The sequence below is a fragment of the Astatotilapia calliptera genome, chromosome 22 (genome assembly GCF_900246225.1).
Source record: "Astatotilapia calliptera chromosome 22, fAstCal1.2, whole genome shotgun sequence".
In the NCBI taxonomy this organism is placed as follows: Eukaryota; Metazoa; Chordata; class Actinopteri; order Cichliformes; family Cichlidae; genus Astatotilapia; species Astatotilapia calliptera.
Genome location: NC_039322.1, coordinates 14,720,813 through 14,740,240, shown reverse-complemented (window position 1 = coordinate 14,740,240; position 19,428 = coordinate 14,720,813). Strand labels below are relative to the sequence as shown.

Genomic DNA, 19,428 nt, shown 5'->3' with positions numbered 1-19,428 from the left:
TTTGGAAAGAAAAAAAAAATCACAGTGAGTTAGTGGTCATCAAAAAGTAGACAGAATTTGGCAAATTGATGATGATAAATAATGACACACTGCTATCCCCTACATAAGCTGCCTTTATGAGTTAAAGGTATCGGTACTGGTATTGTATTGTATTTACAGTATTTACAAATTTGCAGTATTGCACAGCATTAGCAGAAATACCAGAAAATTAAAAAGGTCATGATTCAGAGCGCGCACACAAACTTTCACTGGTCACATCCTTTAATGTTTCAGAACAGCAGACTATGGATTTCTCATACAACTTGGATGTGAAGATATTGTCAAGCTTTCTTTGGTTTTTCTCTTTTATGGATACTATTTACTACATCTGAGGTTTCTTTTTGAAAATGCCTAGTAAAGCTGCTCTGCCATCTCTGTCACCTCAAGAAATCCTGGAACAGTGCTGCATTGGCTGTGCATCATTTGGCCCCTTAAAGGAACAGTAGGAGGAGCAATAGCATCTGTCGCCAAATAAAGAGTAACCTGACTGTGTTATGAATATGAGAGCTGCATTATGCAAGACCTTGAAGATATCACAGCCATATACTGCAGTTGTTAAAAAGACCGAGAGGATATTATCTCCACGGTGCCAAAATAAATCTCTGAGCTAAAGGTATTATTTGTTATGTCAAAGAGCTCGCCGTGCGGCGACACTTGTTAATGCTTTGTAATTTATGAAATGGTTATTTACAGGCTTTGAATCTGTAGAGCAGAGTGAAAAGAGGGGTTTTGGTTTAATTGCTGTGGAGCGGAGTACATGACAAGGCCCAGGAACTGGAAAGAAGCCAGACCCCTCCACTGTCGGGCACTAATAACACATCACGATGACAGAGATGCGCCTCCTCACTACCTTGCTGTATCGATCTCCCATCTTGCTGTTAATAGTCCTGTTAAACACCAGCTCTCGGCTCTTTACTGTGTCCAAGCCCACTTAACAATGAAATTCCCCTTCTCCTTTTAAAATTCCTCAAAGGCAGAGAAACATCTGGGGGGCAGAACTGTTGGATTAGATGCAGAAAAACCTCCTTTTTATTTTTATTTTTAAATTAATCTGCATGATACAGATCAAGGAATAGAGCTGATGTGTCAATCAAACAGTTAAGACGCTGACCATAGTACTCAGAACTGAAAGGCAAATAGGCAGCACAACAGTGGATTGACAATGTCAGGTCGTGAAATGGTTGGTTGCTCATCCACTTTAATCCAGACTGAACATTAGACTGAAAACTATATATCTTAATGCCTTTACTGACTCTCTGACACCTAATTTAAATTTCTTGATTTCTTCATTTGGTTACTTGAGACTGACTCCAGAAGTCCACATTTTTGCACAGCACTGTGCTTTGTTGGCGATAGCTCCCTTTTTAAATACTAAATCTGACACGTGGCTCTGAAACATGCCCAGGCTTGTCTTGTTGTTGTTCACAGGGGGGAAGGAAAAACAAACAAACAAACAAAAAAAACATAAACACATGGCGTTGCTATAGCAATGTGATATTGCACTTTTATATCACATAAAAAATTTATATTGTGGACAATATGATACGACAGAGCCCTACAGACCACGGTGACAGTCGTTAAGATGCTCTTCTAGGTCTGTTGTGCTACCATTTATGCATTCAGCTGCTAGTGAGGGGAGGGGTCGAATGTCTGCAGTGACACTGAAGTTTTGTGCCAAGAGGAGGCAAAATAGCACACTGTTTTATTATTGCAAGTAGGTCTCTCATCAGATTTTAGACTCTTGTCATCAATTTTAGTTTTTTGACAATGCTAATATTCACTCTTTAAATTTTATTAAAGCTTAACATTCTGCATTAATAGAGGTTTAGCTGCTAGCTGTCTTCTATGCCTCCCTTTGGTTAATTTGACTGACCTAACTGGACCGTTTTATGAGGTGCTGGTGCCTTTTGGAGCGTTTCTAATGCAACAAAGTAACTCAAGATTGCATTGACAACCTGTTCGAGGAATTTGTGCATCCCCTTTACTTTGTGAAAACTACTAATACTCTACCTCCAACAATGATGATGGTCATGGGTTCAAAAGCAGACATTTCATTTTCCAAACAGCATTAACTCTTTATTTAGCACCATCTAGCATGTTTTGTCTGAGCTTACAGTTGCCTCCTTGTTATAAATATTCAGAAAAAAAGAGGAAGTAATGGACCCTGATACTGTGCCAAGTGGAGCTTTAAATAAGTATCGCTACAGTTCTCTTATGGTAGGATTAAAAAAAGAAAAATCATCCAGGCAAGAATCTCTAATGTATGGTAAACGAACATGTTTAAGCAGTAAACAATGCATTAGGTAATTGCAGATGTGGGAAGAGATGGAGGAGTGAGTCAAGGCAAACAATTGCTCCCCATGTAGAGCAGACGTCCAGAGGGAGCCCGAGTCTTTAGTCAAGGACTTGTGTTTTATTAGTTGAATGATATAAAACATGACAAAATGCCTACTCAAAGACTATCAAAGATTTTCCACCCTTCCCTTGGGGACCATGTATATAGGGCAAGAGCTCCACGCATCTCTTTCAGTTTGCCTCTCTCGCTCACGTGTAGGCATCTTCGGAAACGCACAAAAAAACCTCTCCCGTCGACAACCAACATTCGCATTTGTAACAACGCGTGTGAGAAAACAACATTTTACAAAAGCTCATTCAGCAGGAGTCTGTCTAGTTTGTGGAAATGAGCTTTTTTGTAATATTACCTTAAAATTCTGTCCTTTTAAATGCAGTTATAATAATAACTCCCTTTAATCTCACTTTAACTAAACTATGCAAATAGCTCAGATCGTAATTCAAACTCAGTCACGATGGTGCCAACCACCAAAGAAGAGGTAAAAGCAATTTGTCACAATTTGCCAACCCTTTGTCACAAACCCACATTAGACAAAAAAAAGGGAAAAAAGAAAAGAAAAACACAGTCTGCTCGTGTCTGCGGTGAACATGCTGAGATAAGAAAGACAAAAACTGATACAGTGAGCATACGTGTGTTTGAACTTTGAAACTTTCTTGATGGTTTGTTCTCTCTCCTGCTGTAGCACAACTCCAGTTTAGCAGAAGAAACAACATTTGAGTAACTAAACAGGAGCATAAGTGCGGTGTTTGTTGTTTTTGATTTCACTGATGCCTCAGGAAGGAATTTCTAGCTTTGGTGGTGAAGCTTTGAAGAAGAGTTTTCTTAAAGGTGTGCAATGTTTTTCTTGTCTCCAAACAGCATTTGATTTTTATTTATCCTGCTAATGTCACGTATCCAAGACACACACACAAAATTTACCGCACACACTCAGAGACATAGTTAGACATCAGAGAAATATTACGTTTACTGGGCCAGGCTGTGGGATTATAAATGTTCGTATATTCATATAAAACAGATGGAAAAGTCGACTAAAACTGCTCTTTGGTGTATGTGTTTATCCTTTCATAGCCGTCAATATCTCAAAAAAACCTGGTACACCGATTTTAATGGTGATCACGAACAGAGACATCCTTGGTTTGAGTGTGGTCTCATTTCTCTGCTGTCAGTTGTGGAATAAAAGGAAATGCCCAAGAGAATTAAAAATGCTGTGTATACCAGCTGGATTATAATATTCAGATTTATTTAGTCGTCCGGGCTGATTTTAATTATATAATTTTCCTCAGAGGATGAGCATCTAGCAAGCATTCCACTGACCACAACCAAGAGACTCATCTTTACTTAATGAAAACTCATTAAGTAAATTCTGATTTAAGATCATTTTCTGATTGACTGGACCGAATCAGGAGCTTTTTAGAAATGGAGCTAGTGAAGAGTTTGCGAAACGCATTAACACCCATCACATATATCAGAAGGCCGGGTATATTAGCCAATATTAGCTATTTATCGATATCTGAAATTAAAAACGGGCTGATAAATGGAAACTTTTAAGAAGTAGAGATGGGAGGATCGCCCTTCAACCATGATATGAGTGTTGATGCTGCATCGTTTGTCTACAAGAAGCCAGTTAGGAACTTGGAGTGGCACAAACACAGCAATCAGCTGACCCAAGCAGAGTTGGGACTCGCGACATTAAAACCAGATATTTTTAAACTGTACTGCAATATTATGCTTATAACGACCCACACCCACACTAACAAACTATAGGGCAAATGGTCTTTGGTCGGTTAAATTCAGTTTGTTAAGTGTTAGTTGTGTGCGTTTCCTGTTTGCCATGATGGTACAGCTTAGTTTGTGACAAACTTGACTTTACTTCTGATACAGACCTAGTTTTGCCAGAGCCACAGTCAGTCATTTAGGTGTACGTAGCCACTGCGATGTGTCGATTATGAAGCCTTTAACTTTGAGTTTTTACTCTTGCCATCTTAGAACCTTTTCCGACCGAAATATTTTGTTTAGTGTGACTTTAAACAAGTGATTGAGCCTGTAAAGCATTAGGAAAGTGATTAATGAGGTCTTTCCCCCTCTGACTTTAAGAACTGGAAGTCTTGTGGCAGCCCCCTGGTGGCAAGAAAAAGAATGCAGCTTTAAGCTACTTCTGCACTGGCCGCCCTGACATCTTTGATATACAGGGTGTGGATTAAAAATACAAGTGAACTGAGGAAAGTCTTAATCATTAATATTTGTTGTGGTATAAAAAGTGGTGCAATCATTTATTAATGCATCACGCAAGTTAAACAGATAAAAAAAAAATATAGACAAAGACAAATCATTATATAACTCTAAATTATTCTATTAAAAAAAACCCTAGAAGCAATTTGTAATGTCCATAATACAGAAAAACAAGCTTGTTTGGAAATTAAATGATAAATATGACTGTTAAAAAAAAAAGAGTCCACATATTGTGTGTGTTTACTACGTCGCCCGCAAAGGCAGCCTCTTGACTTTGCTATAAAAATGGTGCTGAACTTACCTTTTCAGAGTATTGCACAATAAAATGACATTTTTCCCGCCGATGTGCGTTATTCATCACCGAGGTGATTTCTGGCTGTAAAACTGGTGCTCTGACTCCGTTCATGTCGTGTTGCCAAATGATTCATAAACTGTGCTGAGCCTGCAATTTGCTGAAATGTGAACATTTTTCCTGCTGAAATGTTCAACATCATAGCTCCGTTCTGAATTATAGCATTCCTGAAGGTGGCAATCATGTTGTGACATTAGTCATCCTAATTTGACCACAAAAAAAAGAGAAAAAAGTGGGGGGAAAAGGAGAAAGGACAGAATGACGACACAAGTCTCTTACAAACATGAAGAAAAATTGTATTGTAGTTCCTGCAAACTTCTTTACAAATACACTTGCACTTTAAGCAAATAAAACACACATTTTTCTGCTTGTCTCATAAAAAGTAAACTCTCCCCGACTGCAACAAAAAAATCTTTATCTTTGGAGTAAAACTGCATTTCAATCAGTACCAAAGCTGCAGCAGGTGTAGATGATCTTTGTTTCTTTATTGAGTTATTTGAAAAGACTCAACGGAGAGATGAAGGATAAAGTGAAAAGAAGTGTTTCTCCCAGTGAGGGCCCCTGAGGCTCAGCACTCGGATCCCTCACCGCTACACAGGACTCGTCATGCTTGTCATGTCAATGTTCCTGAAGGTCGCTTCATCTAAAAGGCTGGGAGGGACTGAGGTGAAGAAATATTCACATGTGGAGCCCTCGCTGTAAGCTAGAGCCTTTCTTGTACAGTCATTATTTTGATCTTTTAAATAAACATTTGATTAGATGAGAGTGCGAGAACATGTTCCAAACATTACCGAATGAAGGCCGCTTCATCTAAACGCACAGTGGTCACTTCGGCAGCAAAAACTGCAACTGTTGTCTCAGGTTGCCTTAACTGTAACTGTGACATTTTTAATTCACAGTTAGATTTCTTCATGTTGTCTGTAACTCTCCTCCAGGGCCATAGATACCAGAGTGGCAGAGACACCCTCTGGTGTGTCTATGGATGCTTCTATAAGTTTGTGTTTGGGAGAGAATGACAAAGAAAGAAGATGATTTTTATTATAGTGAAGTATTTTTAGAACATCTGTTTAGTGACCCATCCACACAAGTTTTTTGGGACTGACCGGTTCTTCCACAGATACGGTGGCTGTGAGAGATCAAACAGCAAACTGAAAAATGCAGCAAAAAGCACAACAAGCACAACAAAATGTGAATAAAATCCATTTCCATTTTCTATTCCTGTTGTATTTCATTCAAAGTTTCTTGTTTCTAAGCATTTTTCTATTTCCTTTCTTAAGTGGCAGAGCATTTGACCTCTCAGGGCCACCGTACATCGAAACAATTTGCACACAATCAGACTATATGCACACATTGCAAATAATACAAATAATACATTAAAAAAATGTACCCTACAGAGCTCTATGGCTCAGTACAGAAACAACAAATACCAATTAGCACATTTATTCAGTCAAGAAAACATCAAAACATTAAAGGTTTTAAATCAAGCTAAAAGAAAAGTCAAACAGTAAAATGCGTTTTTCTACTGTGGTATCACAACCCATAGTGTTTTCATTAAAGTAGTTTACCAGAGCGTCAGGTTAGTAAGAACAGGTAAATCAGCAGATGGGCTTTCAGTGTTCCCTTCTTCCTAAATGGAGGAAGCTAATATCAGCTACTGTCTCTGTCACAGTGCTGTAAAAAAAGATTCTTTTTAAAATAATGTGTTGAGATATAGGCTTTATTGCAGATGTGTGTTTTGGGTTAACATATCCAAAACAAAGCAGTGTTTTGTGTTTTCCTTCTGTGTGATAATTCCATTTAGATATGCTCATCATCTCTCTTTGGAATAATTCACATGGATCTAACACTGAAGGAAATGTGTTCTCACATTGTTGCAGTTCCTGCTGGTCACCAACAGAGGCTGGTAAAGGTCACGGGTGGCCGAATGCCCTTCAGAGCACATACTGATACTGTTGAGCATATTAAGGTAATGTGATATTTACAGTCTGTTGTGTGTCCTGTGCTGGTTCCAGTCTCTCTTCATCTTTCCTTCAATTGTTTCCAAATTAATTGCTTTCCTGCCCCCTGAATACCCTTCTCTCTAGTCTGCCTCTCTAGCCTGTCTCTCTTTTCTTTTTCTTCTCAACCCCCCTACCCCGCCTTCTTCCCCATACGCATTTCCTCTGGCCCCGAGTCAGGCAGGGCAGCTGCAAAAGGCCTCACCAATGCAGGCTGATGAGAAGTGACAGCTCTCTGTATCACTCCCTGGCACTGACAACTGACAGATGGATACCACTCACACACACTGCAGGGGAAAAGAAAGAGAAAGACAGAGAGAGGGAGAGAGAACACAGAGGTCGAAGAAGAGGAAAGCACCAAGAAGGATGATTCTCCAATATTATTCTCTTTTCATGGAGCTGCTGTGTGATTGAGTGCTGGGTAGAATAACAAGCTTGTGCCATGCCAACCTGAAGCTCTTTTCCCCTTCCGGGCACAAACATAAACACGTCCACATGCATTCTCACACATGCAGTGAAATCATTAGAATAAAACTAAATAGACAATTTACTTCTACTGTACTTAAAAAAAAAATACATTGATTTACGATTTGAAAATCATGAGAATGCTACTAAATGGAGGCGTTCCTGCGGTGCAGTCCTGCTATTTTATATTTATTCTGTTTGCTTCAGTTAAAAGAAAGAAGAAAAAAAAAGAAACCCTTTGTTTTCTCGATCGCTCGCATACCAGATGTTTAACATGTTGCTTGATTGACGCCAACACATTGTGAATGTGAATATATACAGTTTCCCTTCCTGACACACTGAGGGAACTGTATGCATCCATCACAGCGTCGTACGTATCTGATGCCACAAACAAAAACAAGTTGCATGATGAGATGTTGAGCTGTTTGACACAAAACCCAGACAGAATTTTTATCCTCTGCATTGATGTTTCTTCAATTACAAACAAGAGTACAGAAAAAAAAGTGTTAGAAATTTGTGTGAATTATTATGTGCCAGAATGTAAGACACTGTAAATTAGCAGAATCATTATCCATGCAGTATGCACAGAAGTGCATACTGCATGGATAATGTCCTTTACATATTTAAATACAAGGAATTTAATATTTTATGTGTTATGTGTAGTATCAGTGAAAAATGTGTTGAGTATTCCATAGTTTCATAGAATTTTTACACTAAATGTTTCCACACTATACCAAGGGTTATTTTTTATGTATACTATAAGACTGTGAAGACAAAATGAGCTTCAGCAGCTTTAGAGGTAGAGTGAGGAGCTCATTCAGGAGAGGCTTAAAGAAGAGCTGCTACTCCTCCCAACAGAAAGGAGCTAGCTGAGGGGGATTCAGCTTTCCCAGCATGTCCAACTGGGAGGAGGCCCCGGGATAAATCCCGGACACTCAGGAGAGATTACAGCTCTTGGCTCGCTTGGGAACACCCTCGGTGTGCTTAGATTGCTGCCCCCTCGACCCAGACTGGGATAAGCATCAGAGGACGGGTGGATGGATGCTCATCTGTGACTATTTGCTGACCTTCTCTGCCTTACTTTTTACAAATCTCTTTTAAATTTTTCACTGTGGGTTTAAAGACGGAGAGTAGACTGTACATAAAAGATGGAGAAAGCCTCTGGGTCTGAAAGGGCCTGTTTTAACTACTTTCTGACCTGATTGTCGCACGATAACTCGCAAAATTAAAAAGGAAATTGATCAACAGTTGAATTTTAAAAAAATATGTTAGTGAATTTCCTTCCCTTAAAAAAGGATTTTTAGTGATTTTAAGGGCAGTTGTACCTACGTGTCTGATTAGCGGCTGAATTGTTTTAAAAGAAGTCATACAGTCAAGTATAAACAGGATATCTGCTGTAAATAATGCTGCATGTGTTCAGTATGAAAATGTGAAAGTGGTATGTCCACTGCTGGGACGTAAACAAACAATCCTTTTCACAGTTTTCATGAAAAAAAGGCAGCGTGCTAGCAAAAGTTGCAAAACAAATCTATTTTCACCTCAGCTGTTGGGCTTGGTCCTATTCACAGGAGAATCAATAGCCAGGAAGTCGCCATGCTCGTGACTGACTCCACTGTGCAGAAAAGTAGAGAGTGAGAAAAGGATATGTTGCAGGAAAGGAAATCCCAGGGGAATTAAGCTAAGTAGGCACGCATCAAAATGGACAATGAAACTAGAAAATAACAACACGTAGAGAGCTGCTCGGCTGTATTTCCCGTGTCTGCTCTCGGCGACACGGTTTACCTTAAAAATCCAGCACGTTTCCTCAAACACCAGAGAGGCCTCCTCTCAGACGTGTCACTGCCGTAAATCACCTTCTTCTCTAAAATCAAATTTTACACTTGACTATAAGAGCCACGTGGAGAGATTTGGCGAAGTTGGGATTCAGCGTGCCCAGATTTGATTTTAAGTTGGCACATACTAAGCATCCGCTCTGAGTCTGATTGAACTAATAAGCTTGTGCCTGAAACCTTAAGTGACACTCTAAAATAGCAACAGTGTCAAAGTCTCAAACGGGCGACGCCACACCAAGGCGATGATGACACGAGCATTGTGTATAGGAGGTGAAGAGTATGGTAATGTTGTCAGTGCACCCCGAGGCTTCAGAGCCATCACGGAGCAAAACAAGAACCTCAGCGATACGCTGTCTCGTTACTGGCTGGCACATATTCTGTCAGTCTTCCTAACGCCAGACTGCTGCTCTGATTACTTCCTCTCCACTTCCTACATCTCTTGCAGGCTGTTTGACCTTTTGTAATTACGTAAAATGATATTTATTTTGCTTCTTCTGGAGGGTAAAATCTCCCATACACGAAAGCTTGTGATCATGATAGCTTGAGTCTCATGTGATCACCGTAACTGCAGTCTCCCATGAGCATGATTGCTAGTCTGCTGATAGCTGAAGGCAGCTTGTTTTCTTGGAAAGAGCGAGGCCTGATGAGTTTGATTGTCAGCCAGTAGAAGGACTTAAGAGCCAGGGGACTCTTTGGCTGTCTGGAAACCCCAAAAACATTCAAACAATATGCAGTCAGATTACTGCTTGAGTTTTTTTGCTCTTGTGTCGATGACAGAATTGTGCTCTTTCAGAGAATATTTTTTACATCCTGCCTGCCACATTGTAAAGTGGAGAGCGCCACAAATAACAACCAAAAAAAACTTTAAAAGCAAAGCACGATGTACAAGAACTGGAATAATAACGTGAACACATGGATGCTCTGTAGCCAACAGCAGCTTGTGAAACACTGTATTGTGTCAGAATAATGCATCAATCCAGCAACTTTGAAACCACAGTTGTTCTTCTCTTTTAAATTATTTGGCAATACAGCAGGAGGTTGTGTTGTCACAGCATTAAAACCACCGACAGGAGAAGCGGATAATGCCGATCGTCTTCAAGAATTCAGTTCTTGCAGGGAACCCTTTGGGTCTTGGCTTTCATGCGGACGTTCCTTTGACATGTTGCACACTAAGGCGCATCCCCTATGGCCTTGGATGCCCACGTCTCTGTGCCAGACACTACAAGCAACCCAAGAGGTCCTGTGTTCATGCAGCAATAGAGGCAGAGCTGTTCTGGCTGCGCGGAGGCATCAATACGATATTAAGCAGCTAGCTTTTAAACACTCGTGTGTCCCGCTTTTCTGGTTAAACGTTATTTAGTGGCAGCATCAAAATAATCCCAATCAGAATAAAAAGAAATCAACCCCTCCAGTAGATATCACAAGACCAAATGCAACTGCTGCCAGAAAGATTCTTTTTTTCCAGAATAGAGGTGGAGCTATGTTAAATTGTGTTAAAGCTGCAACCACATCTGTATTTGCCATCCAACTTGTAGCTACTCATGGGATATTTTCTCTTTTTCAGACATTCTTAGTAAACCCTAGAGGAGATGGCTGTGTGAGAAAATCTCAGTAAATCAGCAGCTCACCATGACCCTGTCTAAGAGTTGAAATTAGCCAATCAGATTGATCGGCTAATTAGATATTTGCTTAAGAAGCAGTTGAACAGATGTACCTAATAAAGTGGCCGTAGTCGCCCAGTGCTGCCTAATAAAAATGGCCACGTCCTTGCAAGAGTTATTGCATCAAGCCTGTAAGTTTTTCAAGAAGATTATGCATGCATAGAAACAAAGGAATCGAAATAAAGGTGTACAAGATTGCGCGGCGAGTCTGCTTTTTGATTTATGTACACTCGGTGAGTCAGAAAATAATAATAATGCAGACACTACTTTATTTTTCTCCATTAAGAAAAAATAATACAAGTATCCGCAGCAAAAACATTAAAATCTTGACATTTTTAGTCTCTCCCATACATTCACGCATACGTGTGAGAACAATGAAAGAAAAAATCTGCCATTAACTTAATCACAAAAGGTCACGTTGTTGAATGGGAAACAGATTAAATTAGCATAGTGTTAGATGTGGAAAATGATTTCCGGCAAATAAAACTGCAGCACAATTATAATATGTTAATTACTTATTTCATTAAGGAAGTTGATTGCAGTGCACAGAAGAAATCATGCGGGCAGAGACACCTGGAAAGAGGTGATGAAGCTTGAAACCAGCCTCTCTCGCTGCCTTGTCCCTCCACTCTGACTCCTCTCGTTTCCTGCCGCCATCCTTGTCATCAGCTCTCATCTATCCTCGCTTTGGCTTTTTACGCACGCATTAATTGCCTGAATGTGCCACACAAAAATGCTTCAAAGGGCACAGGACTTCTCATTTGTTCATCAAAGGGAAGATGATGAGTAGTGTGAGATCATATGACCTACCCACAATGCTCCTCAAGGGAAGCGGGCGGCAGATGCAGTGTGTGAGCCAGTGAAAACACGGGGAAAAAGGAAAGCAAGGGAAACATTTAGCAATCAGCCTTATAATAACAAGGAATTGTTTGTAGTAGCAGAGAATATGATCTGTGGCTTTGTGAGTATTGTCTAAACATAAAATGGGAAAATCAGAGCTGTAATTGAAGCCTTACGGAATTTGTGTTGTAAAAACTGTTTAATCTTGTAATCAAATTAGGGATTTATTACTGCTGTAACAACCTTTGTGCGAATTTAACGGGCGGCTGTCAGTGTTTGTTTTAACACTACAGATAACAATATAAATTGTACTTGAAAGGGGATTGTTGATGCCTACATAACATGTTGGAATAAATGAGGATTTCCGTTTTTGAGAGCAGTTCTCTATGATTGTTTCCTGGTACAGCTCAGCATAAGCACAGTAAAGTAAAGTTGGTGCATACTGAAGACTAGCCATAACAAAGCACTAGATGAAACATCAAGCCCCGGCATGTATTTTCTTTCTTTAAAACCCCAAATTTGGTAAACAAACCTACAAATGTAAGGCTAGCAAAAAAAACAACCCTTTTCTAAAGAAATTCAACTGAAATTCCAACAAATTTGATTAAAGTCAAACAGTTGAGTTAGTTTAGTTTTGCCACAACACCACAGTGGATTTGAAATCGAACAGTAGTGATGCTCACAGGCTCAAAAATAATATACATTTACATCACAGACAGAGAAGCAGTTTCATGGCCAGGTAATATTTCATGATTAATGAAGAAAGCAAAATATCTCAAGCTTACTCAAAGTGTTGAACTGGTATTTTATAGCTTTAATTTAACTGTAATTTTAAATATGAAACCCAAAGACAAGTGAAATTGAGGGAGAACATCGGGGTGGCAGAACTTTAAGAATGGCCCAATCAACAATCTTATAAAGAAGGAAAGCACGGGCCGGCTCTGCAACATAAAAAGGACTGAAAGACCACAGAAGACGACTTAAGTACCGGACAGAATTATTTCTCTGGTAACAAAAAAACTTAACAGCACCTAACCAAGTCAAGAACACTTTCAAGGAGGTAGGTGTGTCATTGACAATGTCAAGGTGTATAATCAAGAACAGATTGGACAGATGAAACCAAGGTGAACGTGTGGCCAAATGAAATGAAAGAAAAAAGTATGGAGAAGGACAAACAGCTCATGATCTAAAGCAGAGTGCATTAACATAGTGGAGGTAAGGTAATGGCCAGTCTTCCTGTTAAAAGGGAGTTTTTCCTTCCCACCGCTGCCAAAGCTCATAGGGGGTCATATGATTGCTGGTTTTTCTCTGTATATATTATTGTAGGGTCTACCTTAAAATATAAAGCACCTTGAGGCGACTGTTGTTGGGATTTGGCGCTGTACGAATAAAAGTGAATTGAATTGAAGTATGGCATGGGCATGTATGACTGTCAGTGGAACAAAGCCACGACTGTTTATCAGTGTTATGATGATTAAAGTGGGACGATCAATTATGAAGTGTACAGGGCTATACTCTCTGTTCAGACAGAAATCGGCTACATCAGATCAGATGGCACTTCAGTGCAAATGGATAATGACCCAAAGCATGCAAAAGTTTCTCAAAGCAAAGAAATGGGACTTAATGGCCAAGTCAGTCACGTGATCTCACCTCAGTACCTCAGCTTTTCAGTTAATGATGATAAAACTGAAAGCAGAGAAACCCACAAACAAGCAACAACTGAAGGTGGCGGCAGTAAAGGCTAGCAGAGCCTCTCACGGGAGGAAACGCAGCATCTGGTGATGTCTCTGGGTTCCAGACTTCAGGCAGTCACTGACTGCAAACAGTTTTTACTGAAGAATTAAAAACAGTCCTGATCATTAGAATTATGATGGCTTGTCCACTAATTGAGCCTCGTAAAAAGGAGTGTGTATAAAAATGACTGTAAGATTTTGTTAAAACCCTTGAAACTGAAAACTAGGCTGAAAGTCTGCACTTGGATCTCATGTTGATTGTTTGATTGAAAATCTACTGTAATGGTGTACAAAACAAACAAACAAAAAAGAAAAAAAAGTACAAAGTTGTGTAATTGTCCAACAAACTATGGACCCTACTGTACATCTATTAGTACCTGTAGTACTACTATAAATAATCGGCAACAGTTGTGTGTTTCTAACAAATATGGTCTGGTCCTTGGACATTGGCCCACTATAATTACCATACATACAAATGAAGGGAAATCATTATTGATAATTGTAATTGATATAGTGCACATCAGAAAGTCAGACACATTAGTATGCAGAAGATGACTAAAAGCTTGATGAGCTCTAAATAAGCAGCAGATGACCATAAGTACTTATAAAACTGAAGACAGCTGCAGCAGCAGTCTGAAGGATAAAACAGCTTGTCTGTTAGTTATTATGAATAATAAACAAACTGACTCATGACCTGTGTTTTGAGAATACTTTGCTAACTTCCCAGGAAACAAATACTAATGGAACATGATCACATACAGTTGTCTGCAATATTCATGTTCACATCCCCAAAGCTAGTATGCACTAAAAAGCCACATAAAATAAAGAAAAAGTTCCAAACAGCAGGGACAGATAGCTGTGTGCGCCACAAGAACATAATACAAACGCAAATATTACACACAGCGCGCAGACATCAAAGACAAACACATCCCATGTGCAGATCTTAAAGAGTGTACCGTACCTTTGTCACCAGCCCCAAAGCTTTATGTTACTGCAAACAAGCGCTATGTGACAGAGGCCTAGACATGACGTCACCAAGCAACAAACACGTACCTTGATGAGGAGAAGCAGTGCAGTAAATCCTGCAAGGTGATCTGACAAGATGAGATATCCCAATTTGCAGTAAAACTCTACATCCGGCATGAAGTGCTCACTGAGGCCATTGGGTGATTTCATAAATAGAAACCCAGAATAAACCTTAAGGCAGGGGTGTCAAACTCAAATACACAGTGGGCCAAAATTCAAAACTGGAACAAAGTCGCGGGCCAACGTTAATATTTATTGAAAAAAATCTTCCTCCAGATATAACAAGGAACCTTTTCTTAAAGACTCAAATAAGTTTTGCTGAAAAACTGAATATGGAATAAGCAACGCTTAATACTGAACGATATAGAACTTATATAAACATATATAACTTAATATTGCACACATGCAAAATTGAAATTCCAATTAAATAACATATCACTGGAATGCATTTCTTAAATAAAAATTGTATTTGCAGCCTTCGGATTTAAATTTTAGCAGTAAACTTTTTCCCCAGGCTAATAATAAATGTAAAAATAAAATAACAATAATAAACCACTTAACTAATAAAAATATCATTAAACGTGAAACCATTCAAGCCCATGTCTGGGAGTAGCAAGACAAATTGCACAAAGAAAATGGTAATTATAGCTCAGTTTGCTACACACTGATCTACTCTGATGCGTCCAAGCCAGATACCTGGCATCTCTTCTTGGATGCTAGTTCCTCAATGTCTGGGCTCAGGCTCTGAGCTGAGGAAATCCTCAGGATCGAGTGAAGGTGTTCATCGGTCAGACGTCTCCTGTGAGATGTTTTGGCCATCTTCATTGAGGAGAATAGTTGCTCACATAGGTAAGTGCTGCCGAACATGGAGAGCATCTGAGCAGCGTGGGTGCGGAGCCCAGGCATTGTGTCAGGGATGAAATGTGGAAATTGTGAAGCGCCCACAGCATCATACTTTGATTTCAGCGTGTCACTACACTGGAGTTCAATCAGCTCCATTTGGAGGTTTGTTGGTGCTTTTGCCACGTCAACTGCAAAAGGATTACTGAGCAGTTCAAATCGACATTTCTGGGCGTCAAAGTCGGCAAACCGCCAGGTAAACTCAGTACTGAGTACACAGAGTTTTTCAGCAAACTGTGCACATGGGAACACAGCAGTAGAGATTTGCATGTTCATCGTTTGGCAGCAGGGAAAATGGCCCAGGTTTCCTTGTAGCATCTGATTCTGCCACAAGCACAATTTCGTTTTAAAAGCCCTCACTGCAGTGTACATATCTGTGATGATACGCCCCCGCCCCTGAAGCTGCAGGTTCAGTGCAATGAGATGGCTCGTGATATCACACATAAAGGCCAGCTCACACAGAAACTCTTGCTCCCTGAGCTCAGCTGTGTCTTGCCCTTTGCTTTCCAGAAACTGAAATATTTCCTCGCGTAGCTCGAAACATCTGTTCAGTACTTTCCCTCGGCTTAACCACCTCACCTCCGTGTGATACGGCACGTCTTCCGAACCACACTCCTCAAGAAAAGATTTGAATTGGCGGTGATTCAGGCCTTTGGCTCTTATAAAGTTAACTACTCGTGTTACTGCGGTCATAACATGTTCCATCTTTAGGGCTTTGCCACAAAGTGATTCTTGATGTATGATGCAGTGATAAACAGTCAGCTCACCTGCACAGTTCTCCGCTCGCATCTTCTCCCGTACCCTGCCCACCAGTCCGCTCCTTTGACCACACTGGTGCACCATCTGTCGTTAACCCCACAAGTTTTTCCCATGGCAACTTCATTTCAGTTAGACATTTGGAAACCTCTTCAAATATTTCCTTCCCTGTGGTTGTTCCATGCATTGATTTTAATCCTCAAAGTTCTTCCGTAACACAGAGAGTTGAGTCCACACCACGGATGAAGACTGAAAGCTGGGCAGTATCAGAGGCGTCGCTGCTCTCATCCACAGCGAGGGAGAATGCAACGAAACTGTTTCCCTTCTCCATCAGCTGGTTATTTAGATTGTTGGCAAGTTCACGTGTGATCAGCTACTGTGTTTCTGCTCAGGCTAACATTTGAAAATGCTTGCTTTTTCTCTGGGCACACAATGTCGCAAACTTTCATCATACAACTTTTCACAAACTCTCCCTCACTGAAGGGCCGGGCTGATTTTGCGATCTCTGCTGCCACAACAAAACTAGCCTTTACAGCAGCCTCACTTTGTGATATGGCTTTTTTGAACATAGTCTGTTGTGAAACAAAACTTCTTTTCATCTCTTCTGCTTTCCGGTGTTGTGCCAAAAAGTGATTGTCTGCCAAAAAGTGATTTCCAGTGTTTCTGTGTATTTTTTATGTGTAATATCTTTACGTATGTTCGTAAATAGACTTCGGTGAACAGGGGATACAAAGGGGTTACATAAAGAATTAAAAAAATATCTGTTTTTTAAGTATCTTTACAACTTGTACTTACATTATAACCAATCCGGTCCTTTATCCCCACTTAAAATATTTTTACAGAACTATTGTAATATTTGCTGCCATTTCTGCTGTCCTGTTGGGCAACTTACTCTTACAAAATACATTTTTAATGTTAATGAGATTTTTTTTACTGCATAAATAAAGGTTATATAAAAGTCGCTGCCAAAAACTGATTGCGGCTTGTATCTTGCTACACGAATGTTGTTTGTGGCTCAAGATGACTTTATGTCATCCATAAGGGATGCATTTGACATATGTTTAACATATTATAGCCCAACAAGTTACTTATAGCACTTTAAATATGAGCAATCGCTTTTTGGCAAATACCGGAAATCAGTTTTTGGCAGACAATCACTTTTTGGCACAACACCGGCGCCTTTGAGTCATGTCCAGGTCCTTGTACTTCTCTTGGTGTTTCGTTTCATAGTGTCGTCTAATGTTGTACTCCTTGGTTAAAGCCACATGAGCTCCACATACAAGACAAACAGGTCTGTCTTTTACATAGGTAAACAGATATTCTGTCTCCCACCTGTCCAGGAAGCTCCTGTTTTCGTTCTTTCTTTTCGCCATTTTGGGAGAGGTAGCGCGGCAGTATTCATGCGGTTGCTATGACTACAGTAAACAGAGGAGAGGGCGTTAATGGGTCCTGTCCTGACTGACGCGCCAAAACGCCAACAGAGCATTCTGGGAGTTGTAGTATTAGCAGTACATGCGCTGCATAAGACCGGCGGGCCAGCTCTAATAGTAATTTGGTATGGCCTCGCGGGCCAAATGTAATTAGGCTGCGGGCCAGAGTTCATCCTGTTTGGTGGTAGATTTGTTTAAGAGTGCTACATTTCAGATTCAGCACACACAGCAGTTTAGAAAGTGCACAAGGCAAAGGAGTGGGCGGAGCTTTGACATGGCAGCCAAAGTTCAATATATGTTACAGCCTGGAGACATTGTCAGGTGATCAATCTAGTTGTCTACCTAACTGCACCGTAGCATTGATATGCTAATTTTTTCACGTTTCAACTAAATTCTTGTTGATGCTTCAATGTGAGCAGAAATGTTCAAATGTGGTCGGGTGTAAAGTGACAACGAATTCTCAAGTGCATCTTTGTTCTTGTTTGAATCTTTATCACCAACATTTCAGCTTGAATGTGACGTGAGTGAGCAGCACAGGGTTGATTATGCGATGGCCACCAGTGTTGGTCAAGTTACTTCAAGGAAGTTATTAGTTACTAATTACTGATTACTACTCCAAGAAAGTAATCCCGTTACTTTACTGATTACTTCTTTTCAAAAGTAATTAGTTACTTTATTACTTAGTTTCTTTTAAAAAAAACATGGTACACAACCTGAATACGTAATAAAGTAACAGACCTTTCAGCCCAATTCTATTTTTCTGCATAATCCATCATATAAAACTGAATCAAATGGAAAAGTCTCTTATTAAAAATTGTTTTATTAGTTTGAATCTTTTAACTTTATTCACATTGCATCAAGCAAAAATTAAATTATATGCAACTGTCTTTAACTTGAAGAAATTTGTTTAACATTTAAACCTATTTTCTGTATATTCCAACACATAAAATAAAATAATTTTTTGTGTTTACACTCACTTTAACAAATAGATGCAAATAAAACACAGCACAAAATAAATAAAATCAAAGATTCAGCAGCACTAAGTCCTGTCGATCTTAAGTCTATTTTCACCTATTTAGCAGGAGTGGGGCCGGTGGAGGTTCGCTCGGTGCCGCAGCGGTCATGTCAGTGGGGGGATCCGGGGGTTTCTCTGTGAATTTCACATTCCTTTGGCAGCGTGCTCGGTGCTTGCTCAGATTTGAAGCGTAATTTTTCACTGTAGAAAGAAGTTTTCTTCCCACGCAGAGTGTACAGCGGACGCTAATGTTTTTGTCACTTTTACAGAATCAAACTCAAAGTAACGTCAGCACTTCCAAGCTTTAAACGCTGTATAGTCGTACTCTCTCCCGCACTCCATATTATCCATTGTTGATCTGCACACGTCTGTTGCTGCCATGGACATGCATGCGCTTAAGTCATTGTCATGAGACACTCTCACAAACAAAATCACAGTTTAGTAATGCAGCATGCTTACGGAAAAGCAAGGGTAATCTACTTACTTTTTTGCAATAGTAATCCCTTACTTTACTCGTGACTTAAAAAAAGTAATCGGATTATGATGGCCACATAGTGGTTGGAGACTGTGGCACAACCAAAATTATTGCAACGATGCGCAATGAAGTTCTAATCCTGTTGCTGGGATAAAGTTTACAACCATGCGTCGTCAGATATCGCCTTCTTTAGTGCATCAACATGGTGAAAAATGGCAGCTGGATGAAGTCAGTCTGCTAACAGTTTGTATGGTTGAATAAATTAAATCTATCTGAGGTGTGACAGGAACTATAATAAATCTTTGTGCAAATCTGTCACTGTCTA

The 19,428-nt window shown here is 39.8% G+C and overlaps 1 pseudogene; it reads right to left on the bottom strand.

Moving 5' to 3' along the window:
• Positions 1–15,046: 15,046 nt before the first annotated feature.
• On the bottom strand, positions 15,047–17,758 carry LOC113014768 (general transcription factor II-I repeat domain-containing protein 2-like; annotated as a pseudogene).
• Positions 17,759–19,428: the final 1,670 nt, after the last annotated feature.